Source organism: Dipodomys spectabilis, unplaced genomic scaffold (assembly GCF_019054845.1).
Source record: "Dipodomys spectabilis isolate Male_0828 unplaced genomic scaffold, ASM1905484v1 ptg000050l, whole genome shotgun sequence".
NCBI classification, from domain to species: Eukaryota; Metazoa; Chordata; class Mammalia; order Rodentia; family Heteromyidae; genus Dipodomys; species Dipodomys spectabilis.
Window position 1 is genome coordinate 10,184,166 of NW_024870727.1, and position 19,974 is coordinate 10,204,139.

At 37.3% G+C, this 19,974-nt stretch overlaps 1 pseudogene; it reads right to left on the bottom strand.

The window, feature by feature from the left end:
- Positions 1-19,974, bottom strand: part of LOC122107261 — a 434,407-nt pseudogene that overhangs the window by 86,108 nt on the left and 328,325 nt on the right.

The following is a 19,974-nucleotide window of genomic DNA, read 5'->3' on the forward strand; positions in this document are numbered from 1 at the left end:
TCTGGATTCAAGCTGATAACACTGAATTTGTCTAGGGATGGATTCTCTTGAAATTCCCACTTGATGCTCAAGAGGCTATACGAAGAATTATCAGCTATAAGAAGGCACTCTAATTTAGCTTATGAAACAGTTATTGCTCTGGTTGAATGGACATTGATTGGAAATTGTAAGAAGACTGTACTGTAGTAGGTCAGGTTTTTATAATTCATGTCAAAAAATGAGAAATTTAACTGAACATGTAAACTTTACTTAGAGCTAGACATTAATTGACAGGATTGTACCTATTTATGAAGAAATTGGCATTTGCTTTTCTATATTACATATTGTGCTAGAGAAACATGCCTTCTCAGAAAAGAGATAAAAGTACCCAGAGAAGCAACCTCACAGAAAGGGACACATTCAAAACAAAGATAGAAAACTATCTTTTAAAGGAGATTTATTTTATATTCACATTCTAGCCTTCAATACATACAAATACAATTAAAACTGTTACAAAATGTAAGCACTAAACATGGAGAAATAAAAGGGACCACTCTGATCTTAAAAGGAATTTATAAAATCATCCATCTACTTTATCAAAAACAAAGTAGAAAAATTCAAATGATGCATCTTCAAACAACAATTATTTATATGCTTTAAGATGATTAGATAAAATAATGGAAAATTGCCCTATAAAATACTATGTAATCATTTTTAAAGTGTAAATTGTATTTTAAATGTACTGGTATGGAAAAATATCAATGTCATAATATTCAGTTAGGGAGATGAGAACACATACACACATGTATATAACATGGCGTGATAGGTCTGTATAGGAGAAATGGGTGTGTGTGTATGTGTGTGTGTGTGTGTTTATGTATCCCTGCATGTAGGTACATGCTTGGTTGTTTTGTTTCATGCCTTCATTGCTAGCATTGGTACTTGAACTCAAGGACTGGGAGCTGTACCTGAGCATTTCTGCTCAAGTCTAGCATTCTACCACTTGAGTCACGATCTACATGTGGCATTTTTGGTAGTTAAGGGAAGGTAAGAGTCTCACAGACCTTCCTGCCCATGCTGGTTTTGAACTGCAATCCTCAGATCTTAGCCTCCCAAGTAGCTAGGATCACAGGTATAAGCCACTGGCACATCTGGCATCTCTATTCAGATACATTAATGCATATATGTATATGATTTCTTTTTGGAATGCTCAGAAGGTGACTACTAGTGATGGCATAGAGGTAGTACCAGTGCTTAAGTCAAAGGAAAAGCGGAACCCAGTAGATAAGAACGGAGTTCCTGAAAAGACTTTCCCTTAATAAGTTATATTTATTATAGAAAGAATGAACCACTTCTGCCCTTTCAAAATGCAACAAGTCTCCAAAACTGGAGATCTGAAATCACCAGTGGCCCCTGGATACTTATCTTTGTTCATCAGACAGTGACAGTATGTGACCTGTGCATTGTCACCACTAGGCCTTTCCTAGGGGTTCCTTTAGCGTCCTCAGAAACTTAAAATGGACAGTAGCAAGGCCTATTGCTTACATTCAAATATCTGAGAAATGGGTGATATTGATCAAGATGTATTGTATTCATAAACTCCTTTGTTGAATGGCGATTCCTTTGTACAACTACGTAAAGACAATTAAAAAAATAAAGTGTTAAAAAATAAACCTTCAATACTTATCACAAAGAAGGGTCTTCAGAGGAAGGAGTATATTTTTCAAATTTTTAATATATTTCCAAGAGGCTGCTACAAACACATAGTGAGTAAGTTCCATCTTCTGTCATTAATGATATGTAAGGATTTTGGTGGGGAGTACTCTTTACTATTTGTATTAAGGTTTTAGTCACAAATTCTATATAAAGTCCAGAAAGAATTATTACATATAATTCAAAACTGATTACTTCTAACTTCCATTTTGCTTTCACTTGTGAATTACATTTGATGGATAGCTAGTGGAACATTCTTTTAGCTATTCCACAGACAGCAATTATCCTGCCTTCTCTTCTAAATCTTTTATGCAAACCATATGGCACATTCTAGAAATTTTGCAGGCTCTAATTAAAAGTGTCCATCCAAATTAAATGAGGTCAGCAGCGAAAGTATATTGAGATCTACCAGATTTTTAGAAAACATTAAGTACATGAAGAGGATACACCAGGCCATTGTCAGTTAAATCAGACATTTTCATGTGGATTTGTAACACAAAAGATCAGAGGACAAAGCACGTCACTAGTTGGTCTCTTAAATGGGCAGAGAAAATTAAAATGTCCTGTAAGCCAAGAGGTAGGGAAAGAAAGCAGCATCTGCTCCGTGATTTTGTGCGACAGAGCTGCGAGTGAATTTCAGCTCCGAACAGCTTGATTTAACATGCTCAGTGTGTGTATCCTAGGCTTCTGGGGGCCAAGGGAATGGGTGCCCTCAGTTCTATCACACAGATCACCGTTCAGGATGAAAGTCTCATCTATCAGCTGCCAGCACTGCTGCCCTGAGCACCTCCTGTGTCAAACTTCCTGCAGAACTGTCACTACTGAAGAGAGAGCATCCACCTGAGCTCATGTCCCTACCCAGGTGATCCAGCACCAATTACTGGCTCATGTGCAGTCAAAGGCCTTTCTTCATCGGAGCTTCAGACCTTCCAGTGAGGTCATCTGAGATACTTATGACTGTATCCTATTCCACTTCTTCCTCCTGCCTCCCAGATCTCTCACTCCCTACAGTTACTGATCCTAAGGCCATCCACCAAATAATACACTTGCTTATTAATCTCTATGTCAGAGTCTGTTTGCAGAGAATCTGTCTTGTGATAGTTTACTTTAAAAAAACAGGGTAAAAATAAGATTTGAAAGAGAATAATTTACACACACACACACACACACACACACACACACACACACACACACACACGAAGATTTGTAAAAGTCAATGCTGGATATACTTTAGTTCCTAGATTTTGATGAATACGCATTTCTGAGCATGTAATGCTCCTGTAAAACTATACATTACTTTAATTCATTACTTTTAATTCACTTCTAATCTCTCAGATTCCTTTTCTGAAGCCCATATGATTAAAAAAACATAAAATGAAATTCTAATGGAGAAAAATAAAAGTATAATAAAGATTAGATGTGTATTAAGGGCAAATAAAATGGTCAGTGAGTAGGAAATAAATAGGAATGCGATGAAGATGGAAACTGGCACTGAGACACCTGGATGAAACCAAGTAAGATACAGAAGGAAAAAGCAACAGATTCCTGACCAAGCTCATGAAAACAACATGTAGAAAAGATGATTTGATCTTGGCAGAGTTGAGAACCCTGCAAATTGCTAATTACTTCATGTTCTTTTTGAAAATAGTAAATTAGATACCTAAGATTTATTCAGTCAATAAAGTAAATTCCTTCAAATATCATTGGACTAGAGTAGGTAGAAGCACAGAACATAAATACATGAATATTCAGTTCCAGTCACTCAAAAACACAAGGTAGAATTGATTTAAACTCCCTTGGAGCAAACAATTTCTTGAAGAAAAACTAAAAAAAAAGTATACATTGTGTATACATGTTTAACTGAAGCTGTAAATTTCTAAACCAACTGGGAAGTTTTATATGGGGAAGAAAGTCTCCTTCCATTTTATCTAATTATTAAGTTCTAAAGAGAAAAGAAAATATGGTGCTTTTTTTCTGTACAAAATTACCTTTAGTTTGATTTATTACATGCTTGGTAATAGCTTAATATGTTACTCACTACAATGAAAATGTTGAACAATAATTTTCACTCATTCTGAGCACAATACACACTATTAAAAGAAAACTTAAAAATATGTAGGATAAATATGTAAGAAGAATACGGTATAAAGATAGCAAAGATGTATTTTAATAATATATCATGAAGGTAAGTTTCAACATTCAATGCCACTTTATCCTTTACTAGAAATCGAATAGAACTTTATGAATTTAGTTGTCCAAAATAGTTTGGGCCCAGAAAATGTATGTTAGGTTACTTTTAAATATTCTTAAATCAAAATGCATGGCTAATGTTCTCGAGAATAGTGTTTCAGATTATATAATGTACATATTCCCAAATTAAATCACACACTTTCAAAGTGTCATTGCAGAAGTAATATGCTAAATCTTTCCATTATCAAGCTTTGAAAGCTTTTCTTTCAACCAAGAGCAACTTGAATATTAAAAAGCTAGTGTTTCTTTTCCTAAATTTTTTTTCCTTATGCCAACCAAACTCATGCAGTTCAAAACCTAAAGATACATTTTTTTTAACTTAACATGAGAAGGATAGAAACTATCTAAAAAGATAAAAACTACTCTTAAAAACACCTATGTACATAAAATGAAAGACGTAAATGAGTTAATTGAATAGTTGAATGTGCTCATTAGCATCTTAAGGAAGCCACTCAGAATACTTTGTTAAAAAAAAAAAGAAATCTTAGCTGAAGGAGATAATGAGTCTTTTTATGTCCTCATCTCCAGGAATATTAAGAAACAGTAGAAAGGGGTTAACTCACTTTCCCTAAAAAGGAAGACAAAGATGATTGTAGCCTCTGAGTGCTCTAGTGGCTCTCACTTGCAAAGATTCTTTCTAATGCTGGTAGGATCACTTTCTCCCAACGTACTTACTCTTTGGAAATTGTTAGAGAAAGTGCTCAACAACACAACAGTGCTGCCAAAAAGATCAAGATTAAAGGTTGCAGCATAGAATAAACTCTAAAGAAATTACTGAGGAAAAAAAAAAAAGAAATTACTGAGAAAGTATTGTCTGGAGGCCATTTACTATAGTCCTGAGTAGACATTTTTATACATCTTTTTTATACACCTGCATAGATAGATAGATAGATAGATAGATAGATAGATAGATAGATAGATAGATAGATAGATAGATAGATAGATATTCCTCCCCCGCCCCCATCCTAGGGCTTAAACTCTGTGCCTGGGCTCTGTCCCTGAGCTTCATTTGCTCAAAGCTATTGCTCTACCACTTGGGCCACAGCTCCACTTCCAGCTTTTTCTGAGTTGTTTATTAGAGATAAGAGTCTCACAGACTTACAAACCCAGTATGGCTTCGAACTGCAATCCTCAGATCTCAGCCTCCTGAGTAGCAAAGATTACAAGTGTGAGCCTGTAATTACATTTGTGCTTTTGTTTATAGAAGGAAAATATGAACAAACTGATGTAACCCCCCAAAATCACTTTACACATATACCATGTATTAGGATTAATTTCTATTTAACCAACAACAGGGTACCAGTACTCCCTTCTCACACACAAAGGTAGATATTAGAATTCTAAGAATGAAAATTTATACGGTCTTCTAAAACTAAGGAAATAGATGCTTATTTGTGCTTTTCAAGCACAGCTCATGCATAAACATTTAAAATATTTTTTAGGGTTATAAAAGTAAAACATTAGTATTGTTGGCAGAAAGGAAATTAAATATCCCGTAAAGCCAGTGTTGGGAGAGGGTTTACATTAGCATTTTGGTGTATTTCTTTCTATACTTCACATATCTGATCTGTATCTGTATTTTTATCTTTATGAATTTCTTTTCTAGCCTCATGTCTCTCTAGATCCATGCTGATTTCTATTTCTGGTTTATTTTTCAATCTCACTTATATTCCTCTGGCTACTAGGTAATAGATGAGCCCTAAGTTGTGCCTCCACTCTGTGTCTCTTCCTTCAAGGTATCTTTGCAGATAAAACTCCCTCATTATTATTTTTTCTCTAGGGGTGGGGAGAAAGAAAAAATGTGTTTTTTCTTTTTCATATCTTCCCCATCATCTTAGGAGAAGCATGCTAACTCTGCTCTGTCATCAAGTATTTTGAGTTTCTCAAGTCCATTTGATACTTTTTGTGGCTCAAATTGAGAGAAAGAAAGGGGAACTGTTAGATAGATAAGGATAAAGAATGGTGGACATAACACTTGACAGATAATATGTGTGTCTCTCCCCCATGGTAATTTTTTGTTCCCAGAGTGCCTCAGGCTCCTCTTCACACACTTTTTCTTCCCATAATGCTCTGGGTGTCTGCTCAGCCAATGAAAAGAGCCAGGTGGCGCATGCCCATGCCATCATGCAGTCAGCAAGGTGACAAGAGATATTGGAGGAGGAGGCCAGCACTATAATAACCACACCCTGGCAGGACTCCATTGGGCTTCTCTCTAGGACCCTCTCCAGATGGATGGGGAGTACTTTCAGATAAACTGACTCAAGTCAAACACTCTCCTACCTTGGATTTCTTTAATACGTGGAAAAACAAATCCATTCCCCTAGATGGCCTCAAAATCACATTTGATTTTTTTAGTATTGAGCCAATATCATAGTGGGAAAGTATACTGTTTTACCGAATTGTTCATCACATTCTCTCATGCGGTAAAAGTTATTCTCACTTATTAATATCGCAATACATTTTTACATTTATGATGAAAATTATTGCTGAAGTATAAGTCCTTAGCTAATGGAGAAGCATAGAACAGAAACCTGGGCTACTGTGATTAATCTGCAGCACTAAGAAACAACATTAAGAAATTAAGAATGAAGATGATAGGGAAAAAGGACACTTAGCAAATGCAATGCAGTGCAATATTGCTACATAGCAGATTGGCATGCTATATTGTTTTTAAAGTAAATGTATCCCATACATACAAATACATGTACACATGTACACACATATGTATTGCATTTGCTGAAAAAATACATATTTTTCCCCATGAACAGGCAAATTTCAGTCAAACTTATATACTGCTTAAGGAAAGGGCATTTTATATTTGTATTGGGTATATATGATATTCTACAACCCAAGAGGAAATAAACACTAGTTTTCTAAGAGGTAATAGATGTTACTTCTCTTTCTCCTCCTTCTTCTCTTCCTCTTCCATATCTTCTCCTCCTCTCCCTCCTCCTTCTTTCTCCTGTTTCTCTTTGTCCTCTAAACAAAATGTAATCTGCTCTGATTTCCATCTGCCAGGGAATTCCACCCTGCTCTTTTAGTTGGGGAAAATGGAGGGTGCATAGATACTGGCAATTGGCCCTGCTCTCTGGCCTGCGAGAATCACATTCCGATTGCTCAAGACTCCTCTGCAAAGGCCTCTCTGCCAAGCCTGGCAATGAATGGGCTGAGACCTGGTGCCAAGCCTGGGAGCTTTCACAGCTACATTTGGCTTTGTCATGTTCCTGGGCTTTGGGCAGCTGTGGACAAGACTGTTTTCCTCAGACCCATTCAGGTGTTCTTCCCTTCCCAGAAGTTCTCCCTACTTTCTCCTCATTACACCTGCTTCTTTCTACTTTTTCTATATTCCTGGATTTCCGTTACTCCCCAATATCCAGAAAATGTCCCTCTAATTGTTCAGGATTTTTAACACCTCCTGGATAATGAACAGCTTATAAATCAAGGGCATTAAAAAAGGCCTGAAAGAAACTAATTTGTTTAGGTGGAGAGAGCAAAGGAGACAATCTAAGAGAAGCCCTTTTGTGCTTTCCTCTCTCCTGGGGTCACAGCAACAGGACATGTCCTATTGTTATGATTTACTTTTCTTCTTCCCATCATTTTATGTTAGACTAATTTCAAAATCAGGCAGTTTCATACATAAACATAGATGACACTGATCAAGATACATTGTACTTATAAACTGAGTTAGTGAATTAAAAATCTCTTTGTACAACTACATAAAGATAATAAAGAAAACATACTTTTAATTAAAAGAAACATACTTTGGGAAGGCTTAGTTATTTTAAATGCCTAATTCCTGGAGATATCAAGACACCAAAATATCGAGATTCTATCTTGGTATCACTGCAGAATTTTTGTAAACAGTGGTATATTAACTGATTGCTTTATCCATAGATATATCCCAATCACTCAGGAGAGAATTCAAAGGCCACAAAGAGTTGATTTGAGTAATATTCCCTAAGTCATTCAGCACACTACCATTTGCATGTTGTTGAAGATTTAATGAAAAATTCATAAAGGATTTGATTACACTAACAATTTTGGTAGTATTGGGCCTTTCCTTATAAACCTGGAGCAAAGAACGCTAATAAAAGTAGCTCATATTTGAATCATGCTTTAAAAATAACATTCTGGAATACAGCCTGCTTTGTTACTGCTCTGTTCTTGGAATGAGAAATAAGATAATGTATTGGTAAATAAGGGAACTACATAAATTTGATGTGTTCATTTAGATTTGATTTCTTTTCTTTTCTTTTTGTCTCTAGGATAGTAGTGGTTTGTTCTCAAAGATAAGCAACTAAAGGAACATTGTGCAAATGAATGCAGCAAGTGATCAAATCTAGGTGCAGCATCCCCCTTCCTCCTTATTCCAGAATGCTGAGCTTGATGTGGTGGAATTCCTATTACCGGCAGATCATACATGTTTGCACATTGTGTGCTTGCATTCTCGAGCTTAGTTCAGAAAGATCAGTCCTGTCATAGTTCCCTTTGGCCAAGCTGGTTTCACTAGCACTTTTGGTATTCTTTCTTGAGGGTTTTCTGAGATTTTAAAAGTTCATTCAGTAGCAGGTGGCAATAAAAGGACATAAATTGAGAATTGGGGCTCTGCTTTGCTGATTCACAAATACATATTGAAAAATAACTATCTACCATGGTCTGGGTCCATCATGTAATGTGTAACAAGTAGACAATAGGCAATCTCCTGCCAAGAGTTCCAAATAATTTTATGTAGACACTCCACTCTCCAGGAAGGGGAATTCAGTTCAGAAATGAAAAAATACCATGAATGGACTTTGAACCAATGCCTTGGAAAACTGATGTTTGTTCAAAATGAATTTCAGACCTTCCTTACCAAGAAATGAGCATGCAAGAGGCTTCAATGTGGATGCAAATAATGAGATCTTTAGCAGAGCCATCTGGGGTAACTCATTAAAGAGCTAATCATGATGTGCAGTGCAAATTTATCTAGTACCTCCCATATATCAGATACATTTTGAGGCCCTAAACCTAAGAATGAGACATAGCATGTAGTCCTCTGTTCCCTAGCAAAAAGCAAAAGAGACCCTCATCAGAAGACTCTCTAGGAAAACACAATTGAATGCAGAGAGTCTCAAAGATGGCCTACAATTTACAGGGAGGGTTTGTTAAAATAGATGGTTGGGTTCCAGCAGCTGAGCTCATGTTCTTAAGTTTCAGGTGAAGTAAGATCATTTGCATTTCTAATAGCTCCTAGGAGAGGACACAGCTCAGGCCTCCTCTGCTTTTCCCATCTGCAAAACCTGAGCTCAGTAATGGCACCTTGCCCAAAGGATTGTCTTCAGGATCCCTCCACTAGATAGTACAGAGCTTGCCTCAATGGTATATTTACTTCTAGCATTCCTTTCACCATTATGAAGAGGTTTCAGGAAGTTTTTTTTTCCCCCCAAAGATAAACCGATGAAAGCTAATTCTTAGGAGGGTTTGCTTCCTGTAGTAGCAGACATTAAATCAGCAGTGTCACATTCTTCTCCTGTTCTGATTTGGCTGAGATGCACACTATTGGTACTTCAGCCAGAGTGGGCAAAGGGGAACCTAGATGATCCAGACAAAAACAGACTCAACAAGACTCAACCAAAGCAGCAGCAAAGTGAACTAACTGAAACATCCTTTTGATGTCTGCCCTGTCTCTTCTTACTTTACTGCACACAAATTTCTCTCCAACAGGTAGAGTTTCATCTGTATTTTACTTGACTCAGTAAAGCCATTATTATTGTAATAGCAGAATCATTAAAGAAGAAAACGCGGGACTCCTTTTTTGCAGTTGAAGGTTTACTGTTTCAAAACTCAAGCTGTGTCCAGCTCTGTTATGTGACAGGCCCCTGACCGTTGTCTCAGCGGGACATGACACATATTGAAAATAAGGTTACTGAATAAGGAATACAGAAAATAATGATTGATCTCCCTGGCAAGGTCTGCTTCTCTCGTTAGCAACAGAAACGAATACCTCTTGCTGGGTTGTACAGAAGTCTCAATACTGCATGGAAGTGGAGAAAGGGAGACATTTACAGAGCTGAAGGGGATATTAAGATAATTTCTTTTAAATTTAAAGTATATGAAGCTCTCTAAACAATAATATTGTCCTTTCCACCCGCCCAAAGTGATGTCTTCCCTAAGCCAATCAAAAGTGGTAGGAAATACAAAGGAAAAATGAAACAAAAAAATCCTTGAAACATTAAATAATGTATGCAAATGAGTAACAGCTCCAAGAGATTCTTTTCTTTGACTTCTTGGTGAAAGATGGCTTTTCAAGTACATGCAGAATACACTTTCATTATATTTGTCAATACCTCTAGGTTTGTTCATTTTTGTTTTTTTTAAATTGTCTTTAAGTAGTAGTACAAGAGAGTTTTAATTCATTGTGTCAGTTTCTGAGTACAATGCATCTTGATCAATATCACCCCTTCCATCCTTCTCCCTCTTCTATCTCAATCCACCCATCCCCTCAAGTTACCTGCTTCCATTTTCACAATATGTACATTGGATATTATGACTGTATTCACCCACCCTTCCTCTCTCCATCACTAAGTGTAAAAGAAAATGTGCCGTGTATGCACAATGGAGTTGCATTGTGTTTCTGGTTTTGAATTCAGCAGGTCATGCTGGATTGCTAGACTGTCACTTTACCATTTGAACCACACCTCTAGCCCTCCTTTTTGCTGGTTATTTTGCACATGGGGTTTGGGGGACTTTTCTGCTTGGGATGGCCTTGAAACATGACTGTCCAGATCTCAGCCTCCTGAGTACCTAGAATTACAAGTGTCTGCTACCAGCACCTGGCTCATAATGGAATTTAACTTACCTATTAAAAAGAATGAGATTATGTCATCAGCAGAAGACATGGATGTACCCAGAGACATCATGTTAAGTTAAAGAAGCCAGTACTATGCAGACAGCATTCTACATTTGCCTTCAAGTCCCAAACACAAAACTCGGAGGAAAATAAAACAAAACAAAAAACAAAGAAATCAAGCTCATCAAACCAAAAGGGAGATTATGGTGAAAGGAGAAGGGAAAGAAGAGAGGATCAGGGATAAGAAAGAGGACTAGAAAGGATGATTATAATCACAGTACTTTACAGACATGTGTAAAAATGACAATGAAACTCTTTGGTATGTACATTTTAATATATGCTGATAAAGAAGCCTCTGGGTTTAAATTTCTTTATAGATATTGCAGCATTAACAAATTGACCTTCTCTTTGAGTAAAAATGGATACATATTTTATTTCCTGGATGAGATTTTAACCACTGCTTCCTATAGGATGCACAGGGGTCTTGGGATGCTCATTTAAGAAAGTACTGAGGATCAACTGTTTATCTTTTAAAAACATAATTTTATTAGGGTGTTGTACTGTGGGGCCACCACTTCATTACGTCAGGTAATGAGTACATTTCTTTTTGGACAATGTCGCCCCTTCCTTTGCTTTCCCCCAGTTTTCCCCTCCTGTCCCTGTCCACAAATTGCATAGCTCATTTTCCACATAGTGTTTAGTGAATACCATGACCGTACTTGCTCAGCCTCCCTGCGTTCATCTTTGAAGGGCAGTGATCCATTTTCTTCTCAGATTCTACTATAAAAAATTATCAGTCATTTGAGGGGAGCTGTCTTTTCAATATCATTAGTTTTAGAATTTTCTTTTTTTGATAGTCTAAAATTTCACAATTGGAAGTATGCATTTAATTTTACTTCTTTTAATTTTTAATCTTTACATAGTTGTATAATGGTTTTGCATTTAATGTGTCAGTTTATGGATATAAGGTATCTTGATCAATGTTACTGTTCCCATCTGTTTTCTCTGCACCAGTTTAATGTTTAATTCTAACCTGAAAATATATTTTACTGGCAAAGATTTTTGGTTTGTTTTTTTGCTATGTACTCATTAAGTATGACCATTTTTCTGACATTTTCTCCTTTGTTGTGGTACTCCTAATACACACACACACACACACACACACACACACATCTTGGTTGATTCCCTGAGTATGTAATCTAAGCACCTTAAGTCTTCTCTGATAATTTAATCTCTTCATACCGTTTAGCTCTATGCTGAAATAAACCTTCAGTACTATCTTACAATTGACAAATTCTTTTCTAAGCTCTATCGGTAGCCGTAGTTCCCACCAGTTTTATTTTATACCCCTTAGTCAACCCTGGTTCACATCAGCCCAGTTTTGTTTCACTATTTTCTGTTACTATTCCATCCTCTGCCTCTTTGTGACCAGACTTGTTTAAAAGCCACTTAGGGTGGTTATTTGCTTGTGGATTCAGATGAAATTGGTGTGACTCCCTTGCATTTTTGGTTCATTTTCTTTACAGTGATTTTTTTCTGTGTGCTTTAAATTTTTAGTTGTTAAATTCAATTTGCATGAAGACATTTCTTCTTTGCTCTCTCCTCTCTTTGCTCTTCTTGTTCCATCAGTTTTGCCGCCATTTGTAGTTGGCCACCTCGGGAAAGGTCCTCTCTAGGAGATATGCATCCCTGGAAATAGGTTAACAACAGATACAGTCTTTGACTAAGCAGGTGGTTTGACCTAGATGTAGCTACTTCTTCACCATCTGAGGAATCAGAACTGGAACAGGCGGCTGGAGTCAGCTTCTTCTTAACGCTATGGAAATGGTGCCCTGCCCAGGGTTTCCTGCAGGGAATGTAGCCCTGGTGCCCCAGTGCTATGGATTACACTGTGTCCCCTTCCAATTCATATCGGAAGTACCTCCAATGTGACCTTATTTAGAAATAGGTTGCTGAGGATGTAATTAGTTAAAATGAGGTCATGCTGGAGGAGGGCAGGCTGGGAACGAGATCTTTCCCACATCACCTTCCTGTTATAAGGAAGAGTTTATGTCTTTTCACATTAATTATTTAGTTGAGTTCTTCTTACTTAATTCGAAGCCTATATTTTATTTATCAATAAAATACCTCTGGAGAGGAAGACAGAATTTAATAGGGAAACTCACATATTACCTGTTTTTTTTAAATTGTCTGTTTTAAGGTTCTATGAAAGTGCATTACTTTATAACAGTAAAGGATATTTTAAAGGTAAAAATGATCAGGACATAATGGCTTATAAAAACATCTGATCAGAAGACAGAGATCAGGTGGGTTGGATTCAAGACCAGTCCAGGGGTAAACAGTGAAGCTCCCAATAAACAACAAGCTGAGTATGAGAAGAATCTAGATTCAAAGCTGACCACAAGCAAAAAAATATCCTAGCATATCTGAAAAACAGGCCACAAGCTAAAGGGCCTGAAGTGTGGCACAGGCAGTAGAGCCTGCCTATCAACCGTGAGGCCCTGCGTTCAAACCTCTGCACCACTCCCTCACCCCAATAAAAGAAAAAGAAAAGAGAGACAGTTAACTAGGTATGTCCTACAAACTCTAACCCATGTTCTTAAGTGTTTCACAAAGGAAGGGAAAAAAAAGTACCTGTGAAATGAGAGAATGAAGATTGAAAGAAAGAAGGCAATAATCTTAAAGGACAAATAGAGATATCTCTACACACAGATTTCAGGGAGCAGAAAAGATTAGAAATAATAATAATCAGCAAAATCATACGCCATCTGTGCTTGCCTTTGATTAATGCTAATATGATCCTTACCTCTAGACCCAACTCTTCTTATAATTCCTGCACTGGCCAGCTTTTCAATATTCCATTGCCCCCCCCCCTCAGAAATGAAGGGGTGATGCCAAACTCCCTTCAGGGAATCTGGGCATGAGGAACCTTGAGCTACAAAGAGCTGAGCGTCCACAGGCATTCATGTTATGTTCACGGCTGAGCAGCTTGAGAAGGGCTTGTTAATAAAACCTTTCAAAGATTCCAGGCTCAGAATATCTGCACACATCAGCCATGGCCCAGAAACAGGTCAAACAGCCTAGAAAAATTTAAATAGCCTTGAAGTTAGTTTGAAATATGCATTTTAAACTATCCAATAAACCTAGGATCTAGGTCATGCATGTAAAAATAGACAATAATTATAGAAAGAAAATACAATGAAAGGATCTCCTACAAAACTTCTATCAACTTTTTATGGTAGTTTTAAAGGCAGCATCTGTGGGGTTTTCATTCCCCTTTTTAAACTCACTATAGAATTAGAGGAGTGATGGAATCTTTCTATATGATCTACATGGATGTGGTGGATAGGATGGGAAATGCTAGTCTTTCTTAGATTTACTTATCACAGGAAAGGTACAAATCTTTCTTAGCTTTTTTTTCTTCATATGTGGAAACTATATATGGTCAATTACAGGTGAAAAAACATGTAAGTCAACTGTGCACTTAAATTATCATCCATGCTTTGTGGAAGAAAAATTGAAAAATCAAGAATAAAAATGCACTCAACAAAGACTAAGGCCTTGCTATTTCTTTGGCTTTAAGCAAAGACTCTTTCTTTCTTTCTTTCTTTCTTTCTTTCTTTCTTTCTTTCTTCTTTCTTTCTTTCCTTTCTTTTCTTTCTCTCCCTCCCTTTCTCTCTCTCTTTCATAGATGTTGTCTCTGAGCTTCTTTGTGCTCAAGGCTAATGCTCTACCACTTGAGCTATAGCACCACTTCTGGTTTTTGAGTGGAGATAAGAATTGGAGATAAGAGTGTCTAGGGGACTTTCCTGCCTGGGCTGGCTTTGTACCACAATCCTCGGATCTCAAACTCCTGAGTAGCTAGGATTATAGGTGTGAGCCCCCGGTGCCTGGCTTATTTCTATATTTCTATGGTTATAGAGATGCTGACTGTGTGTCTGGCTGGAATGTCCAGGCACGAGATGTCACTGACTAAATGATCTTCATAAACTTTCTGGATCTTTCTCCTTCATGGTCAGACTCAGTGTTAGTTCACACAGAGCACCTGAGAGATGAAGCCTGCTTAGGCTTACTGGAATTTCTGTTTATGTCTACATTCATGCCTTTCTAACCTGGGTTCTTCTTGGTGAGTCACATTCCCAGTAGCTCTATTCAGGAAGCCAAAGTATAGATGAGAAAGCAGTCTGGCCACCATTAAGAAAAAGGTCCAAGGAAGGTGGCTCAGTGGTAGAGTATTTGTCTCCCATGCATGCGACCCTGGGTTCGAGTCCTCAGCACCACATAAACAGAAAAAGCCAAATGTGGTGCTGTGGCTCAAATGGCAGAGTGTTAGCCTTGAGCTGAAGAGTTGAGGGACAGCGCCCAGGCCCAGAGTTCAGCCCCCAGGATGGTCCAATGGCTTGTCAATTACATCCATCAAGGCAAACATACCCAGGAAATGAACTTCTCCGCTCTATATTGCTTCTATGCTTTACAAGGAAGGATGGGCAGGAAAGAAGGTGCCTTCTTTGGCACACTCTGAAACATCGAACCTGTCAATGTTGGCTTTTTATGATCTGAGAAATATGCTGGACCCAAAGGAGATTCATCGGTGCATGGAAGGGAATGGCACTCAGTGCCTCGTGGAATAAGACAACATGTGAAACACTGTCTATCATAATGCTGAAAGGACTCCTCGTGGTAAAATTCAGGGCTTCTAACTACTGGTCTCTGAAAGCACAAACTAAGAGTGGTTTCTACCCATCTCAAAATATTCCCTTGGGTTCTGTTTTTTTGTTCATTTGTTTTAATAACCACTATTCCATTGTGTTCATGTCTCACTGTATCCCATAATTCCCCTCCCCCATTGAAAGGTATGTGCTTCGTGTTCAATTACTGGTGATCATGAAGAAAGTGACTCTAAACATTGAGAAAAATGATGTCGAGACTCTTGTGTAAATTTTATACAAGTGTGCAATGAATAGTGAAACAGGAAAGAGGAGGTGTATGCAGAGTTATGGGAGAATAGGCATTCTTCATACATTTTTTCCCATTCACCTTGACCTTCCTAACGGATGTAACCCATGCATTAGTTTGGGTCACCTAACCCTCTAACGGTCTCTAGAATACTATCTCCAACATCCCTGCCATAGCATGCCAATAGTTGATAGGGGCACTGGACGATGAGCTAAAGCACAGGCTCCTATAAGGAGGCTGAGAAGATCTACCCAACAGACAAAGGGGCTTAGAGAAAATAATGCAAATGTGGTTGGTGGCACTGAGGTTTTCATCTGTCATAAGTGATAAACCCCAACTGCTTATTTTATGGAATATAATACTTTTTATGTTTCAGCACTTACAACTATAAAAGTTTAATTATTTAAGTACCTCCCTCCCTTGCTTTATTCCCCGAGTGTCCTCCATCAAGCAGTGAAAGCAATAATCATCTGTCTCGAGGACGATGGCACTTCCCTGGCAGTGGGCATCTGCACGGGAATGCACAGGAAAACTCCAACCATCACTGAATGATTGTCCTTAAGGGTCCACCCAGGCCCAGCAGCCAGAATGTTCTCTATTTGTATTTAAATAGAGGAGATAATTGCCTACAAGTTTACTAACCTTCTGCCAGGACCAGATGGATTAGAATCCTCAAACAGTACAGGAAGTTGTAGGGAGATACTGGTTAGGTTGAACCTGCCATGCCATTAATCTCACTGAAAAGGTAAATTATTAGGTTCTTGAATCTTCCAAATTACTTTTCTATTATTAAATTTCATATTGACTACTGCCACACAGGAAAAAGAACAGTATGGATTTTTTCTTTCCCAAATCAAATGTTGGGACATTTTAGTAAAATAGTTATTTATAAAGTATGTATATATTTAGTATGTATATATTTAGTAATATTCCTAATATATTGCTATTATTAAAAAGAATCATCATGCATCAACCTGAGACATTCCTAAGAAATTTGGTAAATAACCTCATTTAGGTCAGCAAGATGTAGTTCCAAATTACAAATCAGGAGATGCATCCTCCTGCGTGATTCACCCTCAATTATTCTCTAGCTTTCGACAAAAAGTAACCTTAGATATGAAAATAAATCCTCAAATCATTCTAATGCCTCATTAACCTTAGAGGGACTGTTTTGGACTCTTAAATGCTGAAAACAGCAAAATAAAATTACTATGAATTGAACAACAAAATTTAAAAAGTGAGAGATATTGTAGTTTGGGACTAGAAAGTATCATGGTATAACAACTGGGAATAAATATGTGTAAAAGGTAATTAGATGAGTCAGAGTACTACTGGGTACAGAAAGGTACAATCTAAATTATTATTTGAAATAGAGAGTAAGTGTAATAGAACAGGAGTGATAACCCAAATGCAACCTTCCAATGAAAACTCAATCTTATCAGGCACTGTTAGCTTACTCCTGTAATCTATGCTATTTAGTAGACTGAGCTATGAGGATCACAGTTTGAAGCCAGGCCACGCAGAGAAATCTAAGGCACCCTTACCTCCAATTAACCATCCAAAAGTGGGAAGCGGAGGTCAGGCTCAAGTAGTTGAGCCCCAGTCTTGAGTGGAAAAAGCTAAGACAGAGTGCCAGGTCCTGAATCCAACCCAAGTACTGACACAAAGGGGGGCAATGTAACAGGTTGTATTTCTTTGCATAGGTGTATAACAATAGCTACTGACCATTCCTGGGTGAATCTGTAGAACATTGGTATCTGTAGGACATGTGACTATGGGAGCATTTAAGTTGGTGTTCATCAGAAGCGGTGTGTTATCCTAACATGCATGAAGTTCTGCATTTTATTCCCACACCATAGGAAACAGAGAGACAATTTTCAATCCCTTCTTCTTTGCACTGTTTTCATGTTTGCTTGGTTTTTCTTGTGACCTTCAGCATGCAATACTGTAGGATCTCTTCAAAGTGACATCAATTTCTATGGATTCCAGCATATTTTATTATACAGTAAGAATATTCCCACAAAAAGATATGGGGCATGTTTGCTAAATTCAAAACATGAATGAATATGTTTCTTATGTAAAAAATTCCAAGGCCTGGTTGTTATGCTAGCAGCATTCATAGATTTAAAAATAATAAGCACAGAGATGATACACATTCATCAGTATTTAACCTTCTTTCCTGAACTTCCCAGGGGAACTTTAATCAAGGTTCATTCTTTACTATACAACTTACACATCTCAAACCATTTTAGCATTTGACTTGCAATGTCTGTTAACTTTCAGTATGTTATTCAGGCCATTCAACCTATTCTGGGTCAGGTGTTAAGATTTGGAACAGCATTGAAATGAACATTCATAGTATCTTCTTGCTATTTTTATTCATGTTCAATTTCAGAGTTTATTTATTCCTTATCATTTACTCAAAATGAATTTAAATTCCCAAACATCATTAGGTGAAAGATAGGCCAAAGTTCCAAATGATATCATATTGGAAATCATCTCCGCTTCTCCTCAGATTGGCTGTCCTCATTGTTTCATCCCTAATGAGGACCTAACCTGGCAGGAGACCAGAAGACAAAATGAGATAAATTAACATCCTGGACTCCTGGGTACAGTGGAGCACATGGCTGTATGCACTGCCCTTCATAGAAAATCTTCTCTTCTAAAAAACAAAAATGTGCTTGGTTTGCTCACAAAAATAATGATGAAATCCTTGCATTACCATGTGAGTAATATAAGATGTGGTTTTATGTTTTTTGCTTTTTGAGCCATTCCCGGGGCTTGAACTCAGAGCCTGGGTGCTGTCCTTGAGCTTTTTTTTTTTGTTGCTGTTGTTCAAAGCTAATGTAGTTCAACTTGAGCCCAGCTTTTTGATGGTTAATTGGAGATGAGATTCTCACGGACTTTTGTTTCCCAGGCTGGCTTTGAACCTTGATCCCCAGATCGCAGTCTTCTGAGTTGCTAGGATTCTCAGATTTCAGCCTTCTGTGTAGCTAGGATTACAGGTGTGGGCCACTGAAGCCTAGTTTTACTTTCATTCTTTTTATGAGCAATCATGTTTTACTTTGCTAACATGTTTGTGTAAGACAGGAAATCTAGGTAGTAAATATTGTAAACAAGTCTGAGGCCAAAGGATATTATCCCAGAAAAAAATCAAAACTAACTAACTAAATAAACTAAAATCAACAACTATGTATGTGATGAATTTCCTAATTGTCTTTGCTGTGAATATTAGCTAGGGCAAAGTCTGTGTGCTTTGTTTCTGTTTTTGTTTTTTTTTAAAGTTTTTATAATAGTGGCAATTGAGAGCAAACAATGTGAGCAGGATGTCAATCATAAAATATTTGTGTTTTAACAAGCTGAGAGGTGTTTTCTTTTAATCAATTCTTCTCATGCAGAATTACTTAGGAACATTGGCATTTTCAATGAGCGACATACATATTTGAGCAAATTAATACAAGTCTGTACTTTGAAAAGAAGAACAAAATGCAATTTTGTTTGTTAAATTACGCCAAACAGCAGTGTAACTGGATTTTTGAATAATTGAGCTTCCTGTCCCTCCGCTGCTAGTCTTTCAATATTAAACAACCCACTAAAATTTGCAGATAATCAGACCTAAAGTACTGCTTAGAATTGGGTTGTTAATGAGAGAGCGTCGGATCCAAGCTTCCTGTGAAATCTATTATGGATTGTTTTAAAACTTTATTAAGGGTGTATCAGATGGGTCCATGAAATTCAAGGATGTTTCAATACAGATTGTGACTTTTATTAGTCCTCCTGTGAAAAATGGCATCAGTTTGATTCGAGGTGGCAGTAAAAAATATACATAGCCTGTTCTAGAGAGCTCGATTCCAGCAGATCTGAATATTTGTGATTAGTAGGCCAAGAATTTATATCACATGGCAGGCAAGGTAATGGACAAATTAAGATTTACTCTCGCAAATATTTCCATGGGAAGTTCAATAGGAACAGCCTTGCTGATATGGTATTCCTTCTAATATTTCCTTTAATCATATTCAAGGATTATATATACTCTTTGTCATGCTCAAGATTAAGAATGAGATGACCTAGTTAGAAGTGTTCATAGTTGTGCCCACTCAAACATACCAGCAAATGTTTCAAAGTCAGTCCCTCACCGTCTGTATACCTCCGAGAAAAAGGATATTAAAGCCCTTACTGTAATTCAGAATACGATGAATCTGCCCTCTTTAAACTTGCTTTTACAGAACAGTTACAATATTCCATAT